A 21198-nucleotide genomic window follows, 5' to 3' on the forward strand; every position below is an offset into this window, starting at 1 on the left:
CAAATTCCCAGTTCTGGCTTAAGAACTCTGGGTTTCAACTCTGGATTTCAATTCCCTCCTCCCTTTTCTTTGGTCCTTTTGCTTCCCCCCCAGCCCCACCCCGTGCCAAAATTATCTAATTGTATAGGAAGATTTGTCTTTATTTAATATAGTCGGGTAAAAGTCCAACACAGGGTCTGAAATCGAATGGATTTTCACCGAACATTGATTGGGTGCATGAAGAAACTGTAAGATTGCCTTGAATGGTCCTCCATATTAGAAGACCAGAGGGAGTTCAGGCCCTGTGTGGTGAGGAGGCTGGAAGTGCTTGGAGAAGGGATTAGAGGACTTGTGGGGTTTTTGGAGCAGGAGAGGCGTTGCCTGACTCCGGAGCACCAGCATCTCGGTTTTAGGATTAGAGCTATGGCTGATCTGAGCTGAGTTCTGGGAGGAGGCGACACTGCCATTCTATTCTGCTCATGCTTGGACACCATATTTTCATCCTGTAGGAGAAAATATTGAAGGAACAGAGTCTATTTTTGTTCCTCAGTTTTAGAGGTTTCAGTCCAGGGTTCTTCTGACCATTGCTTGGCCTCCTGGTTGGGAATGATGGGAAACATGGAGTGGAACAAAGCTCATTCTGTTTTTAGGAAGTGAACAGCCCCAAGGGCCTCCCATCAGGTCCACTCCTGTGGGCCCCATTCCCTCCCCATAGAGCCATTGGTGGGGCTTACCACTACAGGTACTGGGGAAGAGTGGGAAGGTACCATATGCACAAACAATATGAATGGGAGTTCATGAAGTTGCTTCATGGTATGAGGCAGTTTACTCTTCTCATTCCTCTACTGCTTCTGTATTTTCAGGATCCCCTAGAAAATCAGAGCAAAAGGAAATAATCTAAGCAAAGATTACCTAAAAAGAAATAACATATAGTCTCACATGATGGTGGAGACCAAGATATCCTACAGCCTTCCGTCGGCTAGCTTACAACACAGAAGAGCCAGTGATGTAACTGGCAGAGCCAAGAACTGGTGAGATCATAGTAGAAACTCCTCTGGGTCAGAAAGTCAGCTCCTCTAGGCAGTAATCCAGTCTCCTCTTCCACTGGGTCTCCTCAGGCCTTCCATGGATACAGTGTTCCTTCACTGGGGAGGATCTGGCCTTTACTCAGATGTTATAGAGGCTGATGCTAGAGGTGCTAAGGAATTAGCCTTTGACTGTACAGTAATAGGGAACCATTCTATGTTCTTGAACAGATCCATTAAAACCACATTAATGATTTCCCTTGATCCATTTAGATGGAGTGGGGCTATGCACTTCATATACAAAAATGTATGAAAATAGAAATGGGCCTTTCCTGTGTAAAACTTACGTTTGAGTAATAGAGATGTAGAGTACTTCATTAGTCAGGCCAACTAATGTCTAGTTACAGTAAACAAAACATGTATGATCTAGCACAGGAGTGATATTCTCTAAAGAAATTTAGATATTTCTAGAAAAGTGTATAATAACCTGACCTACACTATTGGAAATAATGGTGAGGGAAAGTGGTTTTTTGTTGTTTTGTTTTGGATGTGAACATTTTTTTTTGCCAGTCCTGGGCTTGAACTCAGGGCCTGAGCACTGTCCTTGGACTTTCTCAAGGCTACAGCTCTACCACTTGAGCCTCAGCACCACTTCCAGCTTTTTCCCATGTATGTGGTACCAAGGAATCGAACCTGGGTCTTCATGCATGCTAGGCAAGCACTCTACCACTAGGCCAAACTCTTGGCCCCGTGGATGTGAACTTTTAACTGAAATTAAAGAACAAATGAGACTGAAATAGAAAAATTTGGCATAGGACGTCAAGGTGATATTCCAAAAGATGAGTGACAAGAGCAAACATCCTGTGGTAAGAGAGTCTCATTGTCTACATGCCAAACAGGAAAGAAAGCAACCTGAGGGAAAAGATGAGGTTGGGACTATTTGCTGTTTGCATGTATGTAGGTCATACTGAGGATCTAGGTTGTTTCACTCTAAGTTCCAAGAGCAAGGGAGTATATTTCTTGTTCTGCAGTTTTAAGAGAAAATATATAATTACCACAGTGCTTAAATAGCATCTCTCTAATGCTGAGCGGAGAATGGTAGGATTTAAAGGCAAATGCAGCATGACAAGTCATAGATATAATAGAGCTTTCTAGATAAATGACAGCGAACTTGATGGGCAAAGAGTGGACTGGGAAGGGTACTGGTGACGGAATGGGCCCCTTCCAAATTCTGATACCACTAGACAAAGATGGCTCATCTCTGTCTGTTCTCAGTAGCATGTGGCTGTGTCTTTAAATAAGTCTGCGTTTGGTTTAATGATGAGTGCTCTTAAACTTGCTGTAACAGAAAACTCCAAGAACCTACTCATCTTGTTGGACCACCCATTGACTCTTCACCTCACCTGAAATGTATATTGCTTCTCACCCCCTGCCCTTTCCTACTTTTGATTAGCTTTATCCCTCACCGAATCATCATTATTTACTAGTTTGTTCATTATCTTTTTTGCTTTGTTAAAACCAAAATGACAGCATTCATTTCCTTGCTCAGTTTTGAGCTTCATTATTTCTGTTTCTCCTGGGTTATTAATGGTCCTGTTTTCAAGGACCTCTTATCTTTGAAAAGCTCTTGCGACTGTTGTACGTTGGCTGCCATTTTGTTGGCCTGTCTTCTTTTTACTCATAAGCTTTAAGTGTGGCATTAGAGTTTTCTTTCATCCTCTTTCCTCTCCTTCAGGTGCAACTGTAGACTCTTCACTCTTCCAAGATTGTGCAGCAGTGTCAGGCACAACATTGAGGCTCAGTAAATATTGGTTAAGATTGCTCCTTTTGTTGAGTGCATAGGTGTTTGAGGTCTCACTTAAAGTGCATTTTGAGCATGCTTCTCTTTTTCTTTCTCTCTCTGTATACACACACACACACACACACACACACACACACACACACACACACACGTTTATGTATCTACATATCTACAGCTACATAACCATATCTTTATCTGTGGTTTCCATGGGCCTGTGGTGACATCAGTTTTCACCTATTCCTATATTCTCTCAGTTATTTTATATATTACTTACAGTTCAGTCAATTTACTGATCCATTTACTTTCTGGTAAGTTGTTAGATGATTTCAGAGAACTTCACTAGTAGGTCTCAGTGTTTTGATCTGGTAAATGGCAAAAATCAGACCAAACAACAAGAAAAAAAAAGACCAAACAGCTAAGGGCATTAGGAAAACATTCATTTATCCCCAATATAGGACTGCCAAATAATTCTAAAGATGCAGAAGCAGCACTTGCTAAGGATGAGGAAGGAAAAGGGACTGATGTGCTTCAATGAGAAAACCAGTGGATGGGTGGAAGTAGTTTCTAAGATGAGGGCATTTTCTTTCTTCAGACATTCTCAGATCGATTTCTCCCTCCAAGTTGAGGAAACAAACAGAACTGAAGGTGTTCTCACCAAATAAAAGCACTATATAACTATATAAATTCCTCGTTGAAAACTGACCCCTGAATCAGTGGTTAAGAAGACCATGTGATGGGTGGGGTATGTATTTGTTTAGCCATAGGAGAGTTTTTGAGGACCAATAGAAATAGTTCTGGACCAATAGAATAGTTTCTGGAAATAGCCTGTTGTTTGCCAATTATGGTTAGTTAGGATCAGTTTAATGTGTTTCTTTCTAATGTACCTAGAGATCTGTGATGGAATTAGCTATGCAAATTGAATCCTTAAAAAAACTCTCCCCAAACCTGTATGCTATATTTATAAACTTTACATTGTACTAAAGTCAGCAAATGTCACAGAAGTAAAATCAGTAAATGCAAAAGTGAAGGTTTCCATAGCAACAGTAACCAGCCCACATTGCATATAAAATAGAATGTACATTAGAATTTACATTTAATCATCCATTAGTTGTGGGTAAAATCTATACAGAACAGGTGCAATAGGGGTCATTAAGGTGACCAACAGTGACTCTTTTTCTTTTAAACTTACCAGTTTGGATGACTACAACTCTAGTGTGTATTGAGTTTTGACTTCTTTAAAAAATGAAACAGGAATAATTAGAAAAGCATTAGGGCAGAGGTATATACCCCTAGATTTAAATGGGAACAGAACTATTGCTATTGCATAAATTATCAATTAACTCAGGGGATGTTTCAGGGAAGAAAATCGATGCAGAACATTAAATTTCTGTGAAATCATTGTATCTAAGTTGCTTACCGACAATGTTTTGTCTACCCCAGTCAGTTTGTCCAAACCTCAGTGCTTCTAAAAGATAGCCAAGGAAGATGATTAGGGGATTTTTGAATTGTTGATGGAAAAACCAGTAAGAATATGACAGGACTGTACATAAAGATGCGAGCACACCAGTCTTTGTGTATGTATTCCACTGGCCTTCCCTAGTGAGCTTTAATTTCTCCTTGTAATGTATCTACTGGCTACTGATGAAGGTTCTCAGAACCTATTGTGGGTTCTTAGAAGAAAATAAGATGAGAAGATGAGGAGAATGTGAGCTAGAGTTAAGCTTTCTCTCTATAAAGAGTAGGATTGCTCTTGTGTGTCTGTAAATGAGCATCATACCTGAAAAGTGAGACTCTGCCTTTGATCTGTTATCTATGGAAATACTTATCTACATCTGGCTGCTCGGACTTTGACTTGCCATGCCTGGACAGGCCTGTCTGTGTCTGGCAGTTTACTCTCAATTCTAGTGGAGGATTCAGGCATTTCCAAGAATATTCTTTGAACTCCTCTACATCAGTCTGTATCTGTTGGCTCTAGAGAGTGGCTCTACTATTGGATAAAATTTTCTTTCATAACATTGGAAGGAATTTAGGTAGTGACTACATAAATGATTTATTTAAAAATACAGTTGGATTAGGAAAACAAGTTTAAATGAACTCAGCCAAGATATTGATTAATTTTCGGTCTTCATAAACTTAAACATCTTTTAGCCTTCCTCAGCTTTGCCTGAAACTCTCTGAATCATAAGGTCTGCAGAAGACATAGAATCTGCATTTTATCAAGTAGCCATGGTAGCTAAAATTATTCTTAAATCAGTCAATTATTCTTGTACAGCTTTAGGAATTAGAGTTATATGAGAATTATGGAGTTACATCAGAATTCTGCTGGCCATACCAAATCTCCATTCTAACAACTTTCTAAATTACATAGCATTTACTGACATTTTATTTTATTTTTGTATCAGCTCTCTCATATTTGCCATACCACTTGCAGTTGTTATTATCAGCCTGGCCTTCTTGGCTTTCCAGCAAGTAAATGTGGGCTATTCTTCATTCATATTTTCTGGTCCAGTAGCTGTTCTGTTGGCATGGTACTGATAGCATGCATGTCTTGTGGTTGTGGCTGTTTGTCCACAGGCTTGTATTTTGAGATTCATATCACCTGTTGTTAAGTGCTTTCTGGACTGAATTAGACAATATTTTAATAGAATATATTTTAGTCTTATGCATATATAAACATGAATATCAATGAGATAAATTAGTTAAATGCTCCTAAGGTGTCATGTATAGTTCTTTTCTTTATATTCATAATTGTTCCCAGTTTTCATACAGCATAAACATGGGGTCATCACAAACAGTGGTGAGCAAGCACTTTGTAAATAATCCATTAAAAAAGCTAGGGAAGATTCTGGGCTGCAAGCATGCTTAGCATTATGCAAAGCCTGCCTAATTTTCAATTCCATTTTCAGGAATGTAACTCATCTTGTTGGCTATGCACTCTTACCGACTCCTAACCTCAACTGTTTGATTCTGCAAAGCTAAAGAATGATCCATCTCTGTCTCCCATTTTCTTTCAGGCCGTTCACACCCAGTCTGAAAATTATGATATGCTTCTGTTTTTTAACATTTGCATATGTATAACAACAGTGACGGCCTGACAGAGAAGGTAAATCAAAATTGGATTGTAAAACATGCACTGAGATGTCAGACTGATATGGAAAAAGAGCATATCTTAGAATTAGTGAAATTATATAGGCATACACATTTGAGGGTTTACTGTCCTTATTTATGTTATAATCTTTTTTATCACCTAAAATACATTCTGATTTTTCCCTTGAGTAATATGATTGAATTTTAATATCTGCACATTTTCTAGTCTATTTATCACCATGATCTGTCTAGTAAATACCTTTTGCTGATGTCATCTAAGTTTATTGTAAATGTTTTCCATTGAGGGCAGGCATCTTTATTTTCGGAATGTCCCAGTTGTTAAAAGAAATTAAGCACATAAACTTAAATCTGTCTCTTAGTTATTGTCTCTTACCACTCTTTCCTGAGTGTGTACAAAGTACATTCTCTATCTATAGACAGCCTTCCACCTTCTACCAAGATTGAAAGTCGCTTATCCTAAGGATATAGGTCTTCTGATAATAATCCCATTATCCCGTGTTTTCCTCGAGTGCAGTGTACATACTCCATGCATTATCATCCTTTCTTCACCACTCTATCTGATGCTCCATTAGATAGTGTGAAATCTACCTAATATGATTTTTCTTCCTGGTTATCGAGTTGTCAACAGGACACCTAAAAACTGTAGCCTTAGATGCAGGCAATCTGCATTCCTTAAATCGGGCTGGTCCTGGTGTGAATACTGTGCCTCTATCTTTATCTATGGGCAGAAATCATAAGAAACATTAATTGTGAATCGCATCCTTTCCTAAAATGTAACTGAAAGTTAACAGTCACAGGATGGGTCAGAAACTTGAAAATCTTCACTTTTTTTCCCTTCTTGTATTGATCTCTTAATTCTAACATGAACTTTCCTGAGAATCTGAAGTCTGTTGCGATCATATGTGTTTTCAAAAAATATTGGTTTGTCTAAGCTATATCAGACAAAGTTTTGGATTTTTGTTGTGTTTTTTTTTCAACCAGTATACAGCTTATAATTCAGTAGAGAAGACATGATAAACAAATAAGTAGAATATAGGATACAGCATTATGTATTATTCAGAAATATGATCCAATTCAGGAGAGTAATTCCAACCATTAACGAATAAAGGGCAAATATTTCTCTTTCTTGTAAAGAAAGATAAGGAGCAAAAATGAAAATAGAAATACAATACAGATACTTATGAAGAAAGATGAAGAGCAGTTGAAGAGGGAATGCAGACCTATGTTTGGCACTAGCTCAGGTTATAGGACCAGCAGTACCCTATGAGGAGACAGTATTTGAGCAGAGATCCAGGTAAAGTGTAGATAAACGTTTATCTGTGGTAAATGTTTAGTAGCTAGTTCTCAAAAAAGAGTGAAAGTATGTTGATTTTAAATTTTAAAAAACGTATAGTTATTGTAAAGGTGTACAGAGGGATTACAGTTACCTAAGTCAGGTATTAAGTACATTTCTTTTTGAATCCTGTCAACCCTTTTCCTCACCCTCTCCCAGTATTTCTTCCCATCCTATATAAGTGGGTTTTTTTTTTGCCAGTCCTTGGCTTGAGCCCAGGGGCTGAGCACTGTCCTTGGACTTTCTCAAGGCTAGAGCTCTACCACTTGAGCCTCAGCACCACTTCTGGCTTTTTTTTTCTACGTATGTGGTACCGAGAAATTAAACCCGGGTCTTTGTGCATGCTAGGCAAGCACTCTACCACTAGGCCAAACTCCCAGCCCATCTATATAAGTTTTATAGTTCACTTTAAACACAGTATTTAGTATCACTGCTGCATTTCTTCATCTTTTGTGCCTCAATTTCTGTGCTTCCCCTCACCATCTCAAAGACAAATGCATGAACAAAGAAAAGGAAAAGTCAATAAAACACCAACAAAAAAATAAAACTCTTATTTTAATTTCCTGGAGTTCATTTGGATAAATACTATTTAATATAACTAGATGTAAATATCTATTGCACCTTTGCGATCCTCTCCTAAGAACATCCTCCTTTGGCCCCACTTTGTGTGAGTACTCAGAGACCTGTATGATTGACTTATCATGTCTCAGTTTACTTTTTTTCTTTTACTATTCAGTGTTTTTACTTTTAGATTTATAGGCACATTCAAGTTACCACAAATGAGGGAAAACATGCAACTTATTATTATAAAGGTCATCAATGGAAAGATAGAGATTTTACACTTGTTATTATGAAGTACAAAGTTTAGGGACTTTTTGTGGTGGTCTTATGAATTGAACTCAGGGCTATTAGAGATATAACCTAACTCTTCCAATTGAGCCATAGCCTAACCTTTTTAATTGTCGGTTGTGGGTCTTGAACTCTGGACCTAGGCACTGTCCCAGAGCCCCTGAGCTCTTCAGCTCAAGGCTAGTACTCTATCACTTGAACCACAGTGCTACTTCTGGTGTTTTGGTGGTTAATTGGAGCTAAAAGTCTCACGGACTTTACTGCATGGTCTGGCTTTGAACGGCGATCCTCAGATCTTAGCCTCTTGAGTAGCTAGAATTACAGGTGTGACCCACTACACCTGGCACTGAGTTTGATTTTCATGTTGGCCTTTAGTCTAGGTGGCCTTGGATTTTGATCCTCCTATCTATGCCTCTTGTGTAGCAAGGAATACACACATGAAGCACATGCGTCATTGCATTCTTCTTTTAGTGTGTATTTCTATTTAAATGTGTGTATATATATATACATTAATCATTTAGTTTATATCATTAAATGCATGAATGTATGAAGTACATATATATACCAATTAATTTTCTCTAAATGCTTTCATTAATTTTTGCTAAACTCTCGTATCATAGATGAGTTGTAATTTAAACTAGTGAATGATTGTAGTTCTGACATGAATGTTGTCTGATATTTTGTTTCACAGTAATAAGTGGAAGAAACTGTAATAATAAAGGCAAATGTCTGGACTTCATTTATCAATGACAGGGGTTCTTGTTGCTGGTCTAAACTGCATAGTAGTTTTCAGATCCTGGAAGATTATTTCCTCAAAATTTTCACTATGTGCAATGCAATGGCTACTGACAAGCCCCTCTTATATGTAATTTGTGTTATTAATATTTTTCATTACTGTGTAATCTATGCAATCAAGAGCAACAAAAACCATCAAGTCTTGAACTGTAACTTTTGCTAATTTTTGTGGTGTAAATACAGACGTACACCTCAAATTACAATGTCGTTATGCTATGAAAAACCCATCATCACTTGAATATATTTCCAAATATTGAACTCTACCACGCAGTCCAGTAGTGCATTCCTTGCACCTTGTCTGTTCCCTCTCATGACCTCAAGCTAACTGGGAGTTCAAACCTACCCCTATATCATGAGAGACAACCAAAATACCTATTGCCATCCAATATGGAGAAAATATCCAGATTTCACTGTTTCTACTGAGTTTGTTTTATTTTTATTTTTTCCAGTCCTGGGGCTTAAATTCAGGGCCTGAGCACTGTCCTTGGGCTTTCTCAAGACTAGAGCTCTACCACTTGAGTCACAGCACCTCCTCTAGCTTTTTCTGTGGATGCAGTACTGAGGAATCAAACTCGGGTCTTTGTGCAGGCTAGGCAAGCTTTCTACCACTAGGCCAATCTCCCAGCCCTTTGTTTTACTTTTGTAAAGTGGAAACTTCATTAGTCAAACCTCCAGTATGTCAGGGCTATCTTTATCCTCACTGTGTCTAATCCCAAGCCATCAGCCAAAGTCTCAGGTCGTGGAACTGGAAGAAACCCTAACCATGACACCTGCTATGTGGATATTCTGTGCATGCACAAACTTATAAACACTAAGAGTAGGTCAATGTGGTAAAATAACTAGGAAGTTTTAACTATTAATTACCTTTGGTTTCAGTATAACTTACAGAGTTGCAGGTTAGCAACTGTCACCGAGAATCCCTAACAGCTTGCCACTGTGAGAGCTGATGGGGGCTGGCTGCCACACAGGGCTGATTGGCATCTGTGGGTATTTGAAGGGGAGCATCTCGGGACAGGAAACAGTGCATGAAAGCCTCAGGCAGGGCAAGCTTGACATACTAAGGAACAGTGAAGAGGTTCATGTTGTGGGTGCCAAAATGAAGATGGGGAAGTAGGAGGCTGTGGAGAGTCAGGCCAGACAGGAAGAGCCTTTGGGTCTAATCCAGCTGGACAGCACAGGGCCCAGTAGTTATTGAAGTACCATCATGCCTACAATGGAAAAAGAATTAGTAGTATAGCTCTCAGCACGGTAGGCCAGGCAGCATTGCTTAGTTTACCTTCTCCAAACCTTCATGCATTTATGAACTTCTGGGTGCAGTGGCTCAAGCCTGTAACCATAACTGCTTAAGAGACAAAGATCAAAAGATCACATGTCAAATCCAGCATGGGCCTAGAAGTTTGAGAACTCCATCTCAACCAGTGACTAAGTGTAATGCTATATTCCGGTCACCCCAGAAGCCTGGGATGCACAAGTAGAAGGATCACAGCCCAGGCCGAAACATGATCCTGCCTCAAAAGCAATGAGGAAATAATGAAGCTGGAAGCATGGTTCAAGTAACAGAACGTCTGTCTAGTAAGTAGGAGGCTCTGAGTTCAGTCCTCAGCATTAGCAAAAAACAAGCCAAAACTGGCCTAGTGGTAGAGTGCTTGCCTAGAATGCACCAAGATCCAGGTTCGATTCCTTGATACCACATACATAGAAAAGGTTGGAAGTGGTGCTGTGGCTCAAGAAGTAGAGCACTAGCCTTGAGAAAGCCCAAGGACAGTGCTCAGGCCCGGAGTTCAAGCCCTAGGACTGACAAAAAAAGAAAAAAACAAAACACACAGACAAAACCAAAAACCACCTTGTGGTATGGCTGAGAATTAAACATAGCAAACCATATGAACCGCCGAGGCACATACCATGGTACGTGTTAGCTGGGCGTGGTGGTGTTAATCACCAGCATCATTACTGATATCATCATGACCATCAGTAATACCATTATCTTCAGCATCATCACCATCATTACCTCCTCACCAACATCAGCCTCATCATTATACTCATCATAAATGCCATCCTCCTCCTCTTCCTCCTCCTCATCACCACCAGTATCACCACTGCTGCTATCTCTTCTACCACCATCATGACCACATTATGAGAGGAAACAACCCCAGATGTTTAATAACTTCAGGAAAGGAAGAAACTTTAAAGAAGAGCAGGTATGCATAGGTCCTGGGAAATCAGTAACTTTATAAGCAAGAAATGCTTTTGTGTTTATCTTCTTATGGTTATCACTATTTTGGTCTTCATTTCCTAAAAGCAGAAGTGAGTAAACTAGCAGGGTAAAAAAAAAAAAATTCACGTGACCTGCCACCTTCTTCCATCTGCTTGGATGAATATTGGTCTTATTTTGCTGTAAACTTCTGCCAGCTTGCTTTGATTCAGAGTCGGATGCCTGTTTGGAGAGGCCCAGGGGTTAAGCAGGGATGGTGATTTTGGCCTCTCTGATATAAAGAATCCACACAGATAGTACTATTTGCTGTGCATTTTAATCAGTAAAACTACCCAGTTTGGCAGCTATTCATTTACATTCCTACTCCAGCAAATGGTGTCTCTGGAAGCTGAGAATATGAAGTAATTAGATTTTCAAATAATCATAGTAATATATTAATGTGTCAAGAGGACTAAATATAGAGAGGTCTTGTCTCTGATTATGCCCAGCCCAATGAAGCTGGGAGTTCGTGAGCAAGTCATTTACTTTGCTGGATTTAGATGACCCCAAAATGAAATGAAATGAATAATTGCTACTTTTCTTCAACATAGACCTGGATCAGATAATAAATTAAGGCCCACACAAATTATTAACAAATCATTCTTATGTAATTAAAAGAAAGGTGTGGAATATGTATATGTAACTGGGGCCTCCCAGATGCCTCTCAGTGGATGAATGGATCCAGAAATTGTGGAATATATGTACACTATGGAATTTTCCTATTGCAGTGAGAAGAATAATATTGTACTAGTTGCAAATAACTGGAGAAACCTGGATAAAATTACATCAAGTGAAGTAAGTCAGGTCCAGAGAGACAAAGGATGCATGTTTTCCCTTACATATGGAAGGTAGCATTAGCTTATAAACTTCCAAGTAAATACTTTGAGGAATATACAAGTAGATATAAATGTATGAAATGGTAGATTCAAGGGAGAACTCAATGCGATTTCTTAGAAAGACAAAGGCAAAGATCAACAAGATAAATAGGAGGCAGGTACCTGAAAAGGGTGGGATGGGGGTCAAGGGGAAAGGGGTGGATGAATAAAGAGGAGAAGAAGGGAAGAATGCAGTTAAGACTCTAATGTACATCCTACAGAATTAAGAGGAATGAGGGAAGGGATGGGCAGGGGAGGGATTGACGTTGAAAGGGTGACACTGATCAAATCACATCGTATATATAAACTGTTCAGTTAAATGGCAACTCCTTTGTACAACTCCTTATAACTACTTAAAAATTATTTAGTGTCTTAGTAAGAGATGGCAAATGAGTGATATTTCGGGTGGCAACTCCAGCAGACACTATTTTGGAAGCCATCCGGCTGGGTTAGGAATAGGATGCTGTCACTGATTATTGATAACTGCTAGGCACATAGGACAGAGCTGTTGGATTATTAATGATTTTTCTATTCTGGCATTCTATTGAAGGGAAGTGACTTGCGACTCTCCAATTAGGCAACTTTTCTCCTTCCCTTCCACACACATTTTGAAATCATTGTACCACTTGACATTTTTATGGGTGAATTATTAGGGCTTATTTTTCTATTTTCCAGCATCCTTCTCTACAATCTCAAGTTAGCAGTCTCTTAGTTAACTCTGTCCCCTGTAGCTTTTCTTTACCTAGATCTTGAGTACTATCTACCTCACTTTGCTTCTTCCCTAGCTGTTCTAGCTTTACACTTGTACAAGAAAACAAAAGTAATAGGTTATGAATCTCTGACTTGGGAAAGATTTTGCAAGCATAGCTTATATTGCCCTTAGTGATATTAGGTGTTCCTCAACTTTGTTTCAAAGGCTAACTGAATCAAGTGACAGCTTGCTTACTCCAACAATTACAATCAGTTATACCCCTGGATATAACATAATCCTGGCTGGCTGTTGGGCAGACACCTGCAAAGCTTCTCAGTAGGCTCCAGGCTTCCTCACAATATGGTGGCTGCTTTTCTTATCTCTTGACTTATCATGAAAAAGACCTTGTTTGTTGCTTTTTGAGACTAGTTTTTTATCTGACAAATAACAATTTTGGATTAGATACTTTCTAGTGTCTTCCTGCTTGTTTCAGAATTCTCGGATCCGTTTCTTTTATTTAATTTACATCTATATTTCTTTATTTTCTTCATTAAGTCCATTCTCAAAATTAATGAAGTAATGTACAGTAGCATGCTGAATTTTTCAAAGCAAAGAACTATTACTTATGACTCCATCTCTTCCAGTCTATTTGTCTATATCACCCCTGACTTTCACAATATAATAGTAAATGAAGTATGCTATTTCAAAACCTACATTCATATTCACCTCATCTCATATTTCTTTCCTATATTAGGGTTGTTTTGTGTATTGATGGTCTTAAATGGTTCTTAGAAAAAAAAAAAAAACTAACCAACTCTGCACAGTCACCTTCCCTTCCTCCAGATCTCAAGCCTCTTATCAGAGAGTAGATATCCTGTTAGGCTGCAACAATGGTTGCACTGTGGAGAGGAGATAAGGACTTTACAGAAAAATATGTGGTTACAGTGTAGAAGGTGTCTGGACTTGGGTAGCTGATTTTTCCACACCTCTGATTCAGGAGAACCAGGGCAGGAGCCAGGGGAAGAAGCCAAGGCAAAGACCTGAGAAGGTCTGGAGAAAACTTGCTGTAGGCAGAGGAAGGTGGAAGTCACAAGGGGAATGTGAGGTATGGCAGGGTGGGTGAATGGAGGCTCGTGGTGTTGTGGGCTCCAGGAGGTCTATGTCTCGTCTCCTTCCCAAATCACAAGGGCCGTGTACTGAGTGAGAGATGCGGAACTCAGAGCCCTCTTGAGCATTGCTCTTATGGTCTGATGTTGACTTGGTTTAATGAGACACGCTTGGTGACTCTAAAGAGGACAAGGTCAGGGCATGCTCACCATGTGGAAAACATTCCTCTTTTGGCAGCGGCCACAACCTTGCTGTCCCAGGAGCTGCCAGGAGACAGTTCTAGTTTGATCTTTCCAGTGAGGCTTTGACACTACACCTGCTGCCTGACCAGCCCTGAGATTCTTTAAATAAGACTCAGCAGAGATGAATGCCACTCCGATCATCTTCCCTTCCTGTGAAGGATACCAGTGCACAGCCATTTCTGAGTTCAGCTCAGAAAAGCCCAGGCAGGTCTCAAAGCCATCAAAAAAGCCTGCGACTGGCTGGATCATTTCCTGAGGAATGGTCCCTGCTCCCCTCTCAGTGATAGATTCCTTTGTATTTCTGATGCACCACCAGGCCATCTTCAACACTCAGGGAATAACGGAGCCATCTCCATCTTTAATACTGAATTTGAAATGTACCTCAGTCTAATATCATTTGGCATCGTGGTGATAGAATTTGAAGGTACCATCTTAGTTGTTCAAGTAAAGTTGAAGGGACCAATTTTATCGTAAGGAGTTTTCATGACCAATTCTGGGGGCAGAATTGGATTTTGATATGATGAATCATTCCTTGATTTTTCCCATGTGTGTTTCTCATTTTAGCCCTAAAAGCATTTTACTCTGGGCCTTTAGACTAAAGATAGACTCTATTTGTAGACTAGAAATGAGTGGTGTATATTTGCCAGGTTGGAGTAGCTACTATAAGAAAAACTGGCCAGTCTCACTGCGTTAATACAAGAAATCTCAACCCCCTGCTCTCCTTCCTCATATGACAGCATGGGTTGTTAGGGGCAATGACGAATGACATTGTGTTCTTTGAGCTTTTGCCTCCAAACAATCTCTAATACACTATGTGTGGAAGGCCAGGGGTGTCTAAGGGCCAGCCTGGAAGGGGTATTCATGGCATCCACCTCTATTGGACAGAACATAGTCACATGGCTGTAGTTTGAATCAGAGAGGATGAACAGTGTCATGTGGGAGCCATTGAAAGTGAGAAAGAACCGAGATTCAGGCTCTTGCAGGAAGCAACTTGGTGTGGGTGGTGGTGAGAAGCAAAAGCACACATTGCCTACTCTCCACCAAGACCAGGAAAAAAGTGGAACATGTGTGCACAAGCCTCAGGAATCTGCTCTTGGTGAGTCCTCTAGCTGTATGCCTTTGGCTGAGAAAGTCCAGGGTAGAGTGAGATTAAAGTAAACACGACAAATGTTCCTCTTGTTTCACATTCTCTACCTTTGGCACCTTTTCAAAGAGGAATTAAATTAATAACTTGTTGATTTGTAACTCTTGCCCTTTAAACATGTAAGCACTCAGCACGCTGGATGTCAGCATCATTAGTCAATACATCAATGCTCTTAAGGAGTCTGCTCACTTCACTAATAAAGCCAAGCCACGTTTGCCTTTTTGCCTGAGTCCTTGGCTGGCTGAGCTGCTGCCCTCTGATGAGGCCTGTGCAGGCTGCCCAGGAAGCACTGGTGATGGATGGCGTCTTTGCTGAGCTGCCTGTGGCCTTCAGCAAACTCTTCCTTTTCCGTGTACTTTTGCTTTTCCTGGTGACCAATCACGGAAGGGCTTGGCATCTTTCAGAACCTCCCACAAAGAATGTCCAGTGTGCTGGAAGTCAAGAGAGGAGGGTGGTGGCTCTGTGCCTATTTTTCTTATCGTTATGTTGAATGATTCCAGTTTCCTTATATTCCCGTGGGAACCTGGAAACCCTTTAGAAACGACTGACGGTTTCAAACAGTGTGGGCTGCAGAGAATGCTGTGTGAGGAGAAGGAACTCGGGGCCTGCACCAAAGATCTCTTGGACTCACGCAAGATAGGGCCGTTTCTATAGTTACCCTGGGATCAAACTTGGATTCCTTTCTCTAAACATTGAAGAGAGAAATCTGAAAACCAAAAATGAGGGGGAAAAAAATAGAACCTTCCTCAGGATGCAATAGAAAGCGACTTTTAGAAACTCAATCCAGCTTCTGCGCGGCAAATGTGTGAACATACTATAGCCAAAGGAATACATGCATTCTTATAAAACAATTCCTTTTGACTGGCACAAGAGAAAGACATTCATCCGGAGAGCTTGCTATGAGACACACATGTCAGGTCTTATATTATTGCTCACAGCAACCTTGCAATGTAGGTATCATTGTCCTCACCCTACAGATGTTAAAATAGGTCTGCAGTAGTTGGGTAACTTGACTGAGATCAAAGTATGCAGCTATTGGATAGAATTCCTTTGGTACCCCTGTTTGGGCTCTTATGCATCATGATGTGATGAGTGCAAGAAGATAGTTTTGGGATTGTTATTGTCTCTGACTGGGACCAGAAGAGCATTTCAGTAGGGGAAACCATGTATATGAGAAGGAAGGAGAAGCACTACAGCCAGGGCAGGTGGCCACATAGCTGCATGGGTGCTCTCTGGGTGTCATGCAGAGAGGACAAAGTCCTCTTGTAAAGCTAGGTGTCGGATGTGACCTATGACCAGCAGGAAGGCTGTTGGAAGTGAATGAAAGAGAGAAGAGAGGCTTTTGGAGGACCTAAAGGGCAACTCCTCCTGGGACTCTGAATATGTGCATGACACTGCCTTTCTTCTGGTGGAAGATGTCAACGTCTAGAGAAATGGAGGGGGCATCTATGAGGCAGACACCAGTGATTCTGCTCCACATCTGATGAGTCCCCCAACAGGATATCAACCAGTGTCCACGGTGCTGCGGTGGGAAAAGAGATTTGTGACCGTCACAAATCTCCATGTTTACTGTCGTCTCTTTAGGTCAGCAGAGAAAGCCTGGCTTGTGTTTCCTCCTCTTGTACAGTGAGTAAAAGAGGACAATAAAGGGATGAAATAGTTTATGAATGCTCTGATGTTTCCTGTGGAGTGTTCTTTATAGACCAGCAGGGACATGTTCACATCTGGACTTCTTTGGAAGTAAACTGCTGGCAAGGGGGTCTTGCTACTCACTGTGCTTGTGACACTAAAGTTACACAGAATCCTGGTGTCAAGACCAGTGCCTACTTATAAGGCAAATTATTTTAAATAGATTTAAAAAATAGCTAGTGGTATGCCCTGGGGCCTCTGTTTTCTTTTGTTTTCTGATGGGTAGATATAGAATCTTGTGGTAAAGAACTATCAAGTCACTGTGTGCTTGCCTGCGTCTCACTGGTTGTGTTGCTTCAGTATTACAGATTGTCTCCTTGAATATTCTAACCATGAAACCAGTGCTTCCAAGAATACATGGTCAAGAAATCAGGATATATAGCTGGAAGAGATGACTAGTTTTATTCAGTGCTGCTTGGTTTTTATATCTGAGTGGACCTAAAGAAGGCCAGAATTACCAAGGGAGTTGCCTGAGATCACACAGCAGATTTGCTGGCAACCTTCGGCCCTGCCCCATAAATGTGGGCCTTCAAAATAGACCACCGTGCCCAAGTGCCAGCATCCGATATTCATTTATGAATTCTTTCCAGTTTGATGAGATAGAGATCTCTGTATTTAACAAGGAGATTTTCATAGAACACATCTGGACATATCTACTAGATACCAGAACCACTGGTGCTTGCAGTCAGTATCTGAAAGATAAAGATGCTTAAGTAAGATGAAATGCTTCTAGGATATATTTCTTCACAGAGAGTCTGGAAGAATTATAATAAAGGAGAGTGCCTATTTGGCTGCCAGGAACCCAGGTTACCTCCCAGTCTACCCAGATCTGTCTTCCACAGTGCTGTTGCAGCAGAATAAACACATGGTTACAAAGATATTCACTTGGCTTCAGAGAGCTACAGTGAGTGCACTTAATATTCCAAGTTTAAAGGGGAACAAGTATTTCTGGGTAGCCCTCACACTTTGAATCCTATCTCCCCAACCAGCTGACTTCTGGGAGAGATTTTCTTCTCTATTTGGTGGGAAGATAATATCACTTGTCATTAAGTTGGAGAGAGTTAATTTTAAAAATACAAACTTGTGAGGGATTTTTGCATAGTTTCTAAAAATTTGAAGAGCTAGATCGATGACACTTGTTTTCATGACTACTATATTTGGTATTTTATTATGAAATGTGTCTGTCACCTAGCAGGTTGTCAACAAATATTGTTTCTCCTTTCCTTTCTCTTCTCCCACTCAGCGAGTGTGTTGCCAGGAAAAGCTGCTGCCTTCCTCTTGGGCCTCCTGTGTTGATTGAAAGGAAGATAGTCTCTTCAAACTGTCTGAATTCTCTGTGATCGGTTGAGCCTCTCATTTGTAGACACATCACAGATACAGCACCCACAGAGACAGGGGGTGAAGTGATAGAGCTTACTGGAGATGTCAGGAAGGGGCAGTATTCTAGGGGCCGACATATGGAGGCTTCATTTTGTCATCAGAAATAATCACGAGAGGGAATAAAAATGAGGTATGGTGGCAGTTTGGGTTTCACCACATGGCATTTTTCTTCTTAATTTTATTTTGACTCCTAGTTAAGTGGCTCTTTGTAAATGGTACATGGAAAGATCACTGTACATGCCATGAGTATTTTTCTTTTCTTTTCTTTTTCTTTTTCGCTGGTCCTTGGGCTTTAACTTAGGGCCTAGGCACTATCTCTGAGCCTCTTGGTGCTCAAGGCTACTGCTCTACCACTCGAGCCACAGGGCCCCACTGGCTTTTTTCTGAGTAATTTGTCGGAGATAAGCATCTCTTGCATTTAGGAGGGATCACTACTACACTGCTGGTGGGAGTGCAAACTTGTTCAACCACTATGGAAAGCAGTATGGCAGTTCCTCAAAAGACTAAACATAGAACTCCCCTATGACCCAGCAATTCCACTACTTGGCATTTACCCAACCGCCCAGAAACAAGGACCTACTAAATCCACTAGCACAATGATGTTCATTGCAGCACTGTTTACCATAGCAAAGATATGGAACCAACCCAGATGCCTTTCTGTAGATGATAAGATCAAGACGCTGTGTGACTTATACACAGTGGAATTCTATGCTGCCATCAGAAAGAATGGCATTTGTAAGGAAATGGAAAGACTTGAAAAAATCATATTACGTGAAGTAAACCAGACCCAAAAGGAACATAGGCTCAATGGTTTCCCTCATTTGTAAGAATTAGTACACATCTAGGACTCTCCTAGCAGAGAATTACAATAGCCCCAAACCTATGTACATAAGGTCATATAGGATGAGACTAAATGAAACAATCTTTAGGATATGAAAACAAGAGCTTTATCTTGTGTGATTGTTGCTCTCAATGTACTATGTTATTTCTCTTCTCTCTTTTCTGCCCTTTGGTTAATCTCATATTGTTACTGTATCTGACTTTGTTACCTGGTATATTATATATACGTTTATCTGTTTATTTGAAATAGGTAAGGGAAAGGGGAAAACAAGATAATTAGGAGAGGGTAGGGAGAGGGAAATGGGGACAAAAACATGAGAAGGGGTATCAATGTCTGAGAAGTAATACACCTGCTACCTGGAGAATGTAACTGTAACCCCTCTATACATTACCCTGACAATAAAAAATAAAAAATTAAAGACAAGAAATTGCATTTTAGAGCAAAACCCCATCGCGCGCCCGCGCACGCGCGCACGCGCGCACACACACACACACACACACACACACACACACACACATGCAAAATTTATTGGCCTTTACTACCCAAACTGGCTTTCAAGCTGTTATTCTCAGATCCTAGCCTCTTAAGATAGGATTACATGCAGGAGCCACTGGTACCCAGCCTTATCAAAAGTAGTGATGAGGGTAGGGTCTGTTCTTGAACTGCAGAATTCAGCTGAGCCCACCATGTGCCTGGTGGGTTTCCGACAGAGTTAGTTTTTAGAACTCTTTGGGAGGTGATGGTATCACTGCACTTAGCTCAATTTTTTTCATCTGTACAACTGGAATATTGGAGTCCAGTGTGGTGGTACATACCTGTAACTGTAGCTCCTAAAGAGGAAGAGATTGAAAGGATCCCAGCTTGAGGACAGACTGAGTTAAGAAATAAATCCCAAAGATCCCATTTCCACCAATAGCTAGATGTGATGGTACATGCTTGTCATGACAGCGTGGAGGGAGGTATTAAACAGGAGGATGGTAGACCAGACCATACTGGGTATAGATGAAAGAATTGAGGTTAGGATACAAGTGGCAAAATGAGTGCCTGGCAAGTTCAAGGTGTGAAGTTCAAACTCCACTCTTATTGCTTCCCCCAAAAGGAGGGCATGTTAAAAAGCCACAATATAGTATTTTAATTTAATGAAGCACAGTGCACTGCTGGAAACCTAGCACTATAAAAAATAAATACCTGTAGCTGCTCAGCAAAGTTCTGCCTAAGATCTCTTTTCATTAAAAAAAAATTCATATTGAAGCTTGAGTAGCTGGCTGACTACACGGGATGAGCAAAATCTTCTAAACCTGTTCAATAGGAAAAGCAATGCTACAGAACTCGGGAAGTAGCACAGAAAAGAGACGTGCATTGATGCAGTTTGTATAGTTCAATAAATATTGTATTGGGTCCAGGATGGAGAAAGGATGTGGCCGAAATAATTGTGATGTGATAGTTTAAACAAAATAAATGCAACAATAGGCCAGTGTGCTGGCCAGCAGGAAACTTCAACAATGCCCACACCTTTTTCCTGTGCCTTACCCGGAGTTCCTTCCAGGCGACACAGATAACTGACAGGCGATAATGTCTTGGATTGGGTTCGGTGCCAGCTGAAAATAGAAGAATTAGTGTCAAACGGTTATCTGATCAGAAAGAGGGTGTAGCAAACACACTTCCCTAACAGTGTTTTAGAAAATTCCCTTGTAAGTACAAAGCCCTCTTTTCACCTGCCCAGTCTATCTGACTGCTGCGAGGACACGGGATTCCCGAGGCTCAGGTAATACAGGCATGTGCTTCCATTCTGGAATGACTCCTACAAGCGGTGATCACAGCCCATTACCATGCACCGGCTGTGATTCCTTGTATTTACAAAGAGCCTTAGGCTTTCCACGGGCTTGGTCATGTTTGTTTTATTTAGCTCCAGAGGCAACTCCGGCTTTGATTGTGACCCCCTGACTTCCTACAGAACTCAGAACCTGGAGTTCTGCAGTAGTAGTTCTAGAGTGCTCAGCCCCTCTGCACCTCAGTCTTCTCACCTGTAAACTAGAAGGTATTCATTTGATCTAGCATCTCACTGAGCCGTTACCATGTCTGAATGTG

General features: G+C 40.6%; 1 protein-coding gene and 1 long non-coding RNA gene across 11 annotated transcripts in view; one reads left to right on the forward strand and one right to left on the reverse strand.

Annotated features, from left to right (window-relative positions):
- The window catches only part of Ldb2 (LIM domain binding 2), a 298062-nt gene that overhangs the window by 16798 nt on the left and 260066 nt on the right, over nucleotides 1-21198 (forward strand). The gene's annotated exons all lie outside the window — the stretch shown is intronic.
- LOC150055951 (uncharacterized) lies at nucleotides 628-21033 on the reverse strand. The gene is made up of 3 exons (XR_016537484.1): nucleotides 20826-21033; nucleotides 20641-20708; nucleotides 628-848 (listed from the first exon to the last, which is right to left on the reverse strand). It is a non-coding gene; the product is annotated as an uncharacterized LOC150055951 (long non-coding RNA).

Source organism: Megascapheus bottae, chromosome 13 (genome assembly GCF_031878675.1).
Source record: "Megascapheus bottae isolate mThoBot1 chromosome 13, mThoBot2.hap1, whole genome shotgun sequence".
NCBI classification, from domain to species: Eukaryota; Metazoa; Chordata; class Mammalia; order Rodentia; family Geomyidae; genus Megascapheus; species Megascapheus bottae.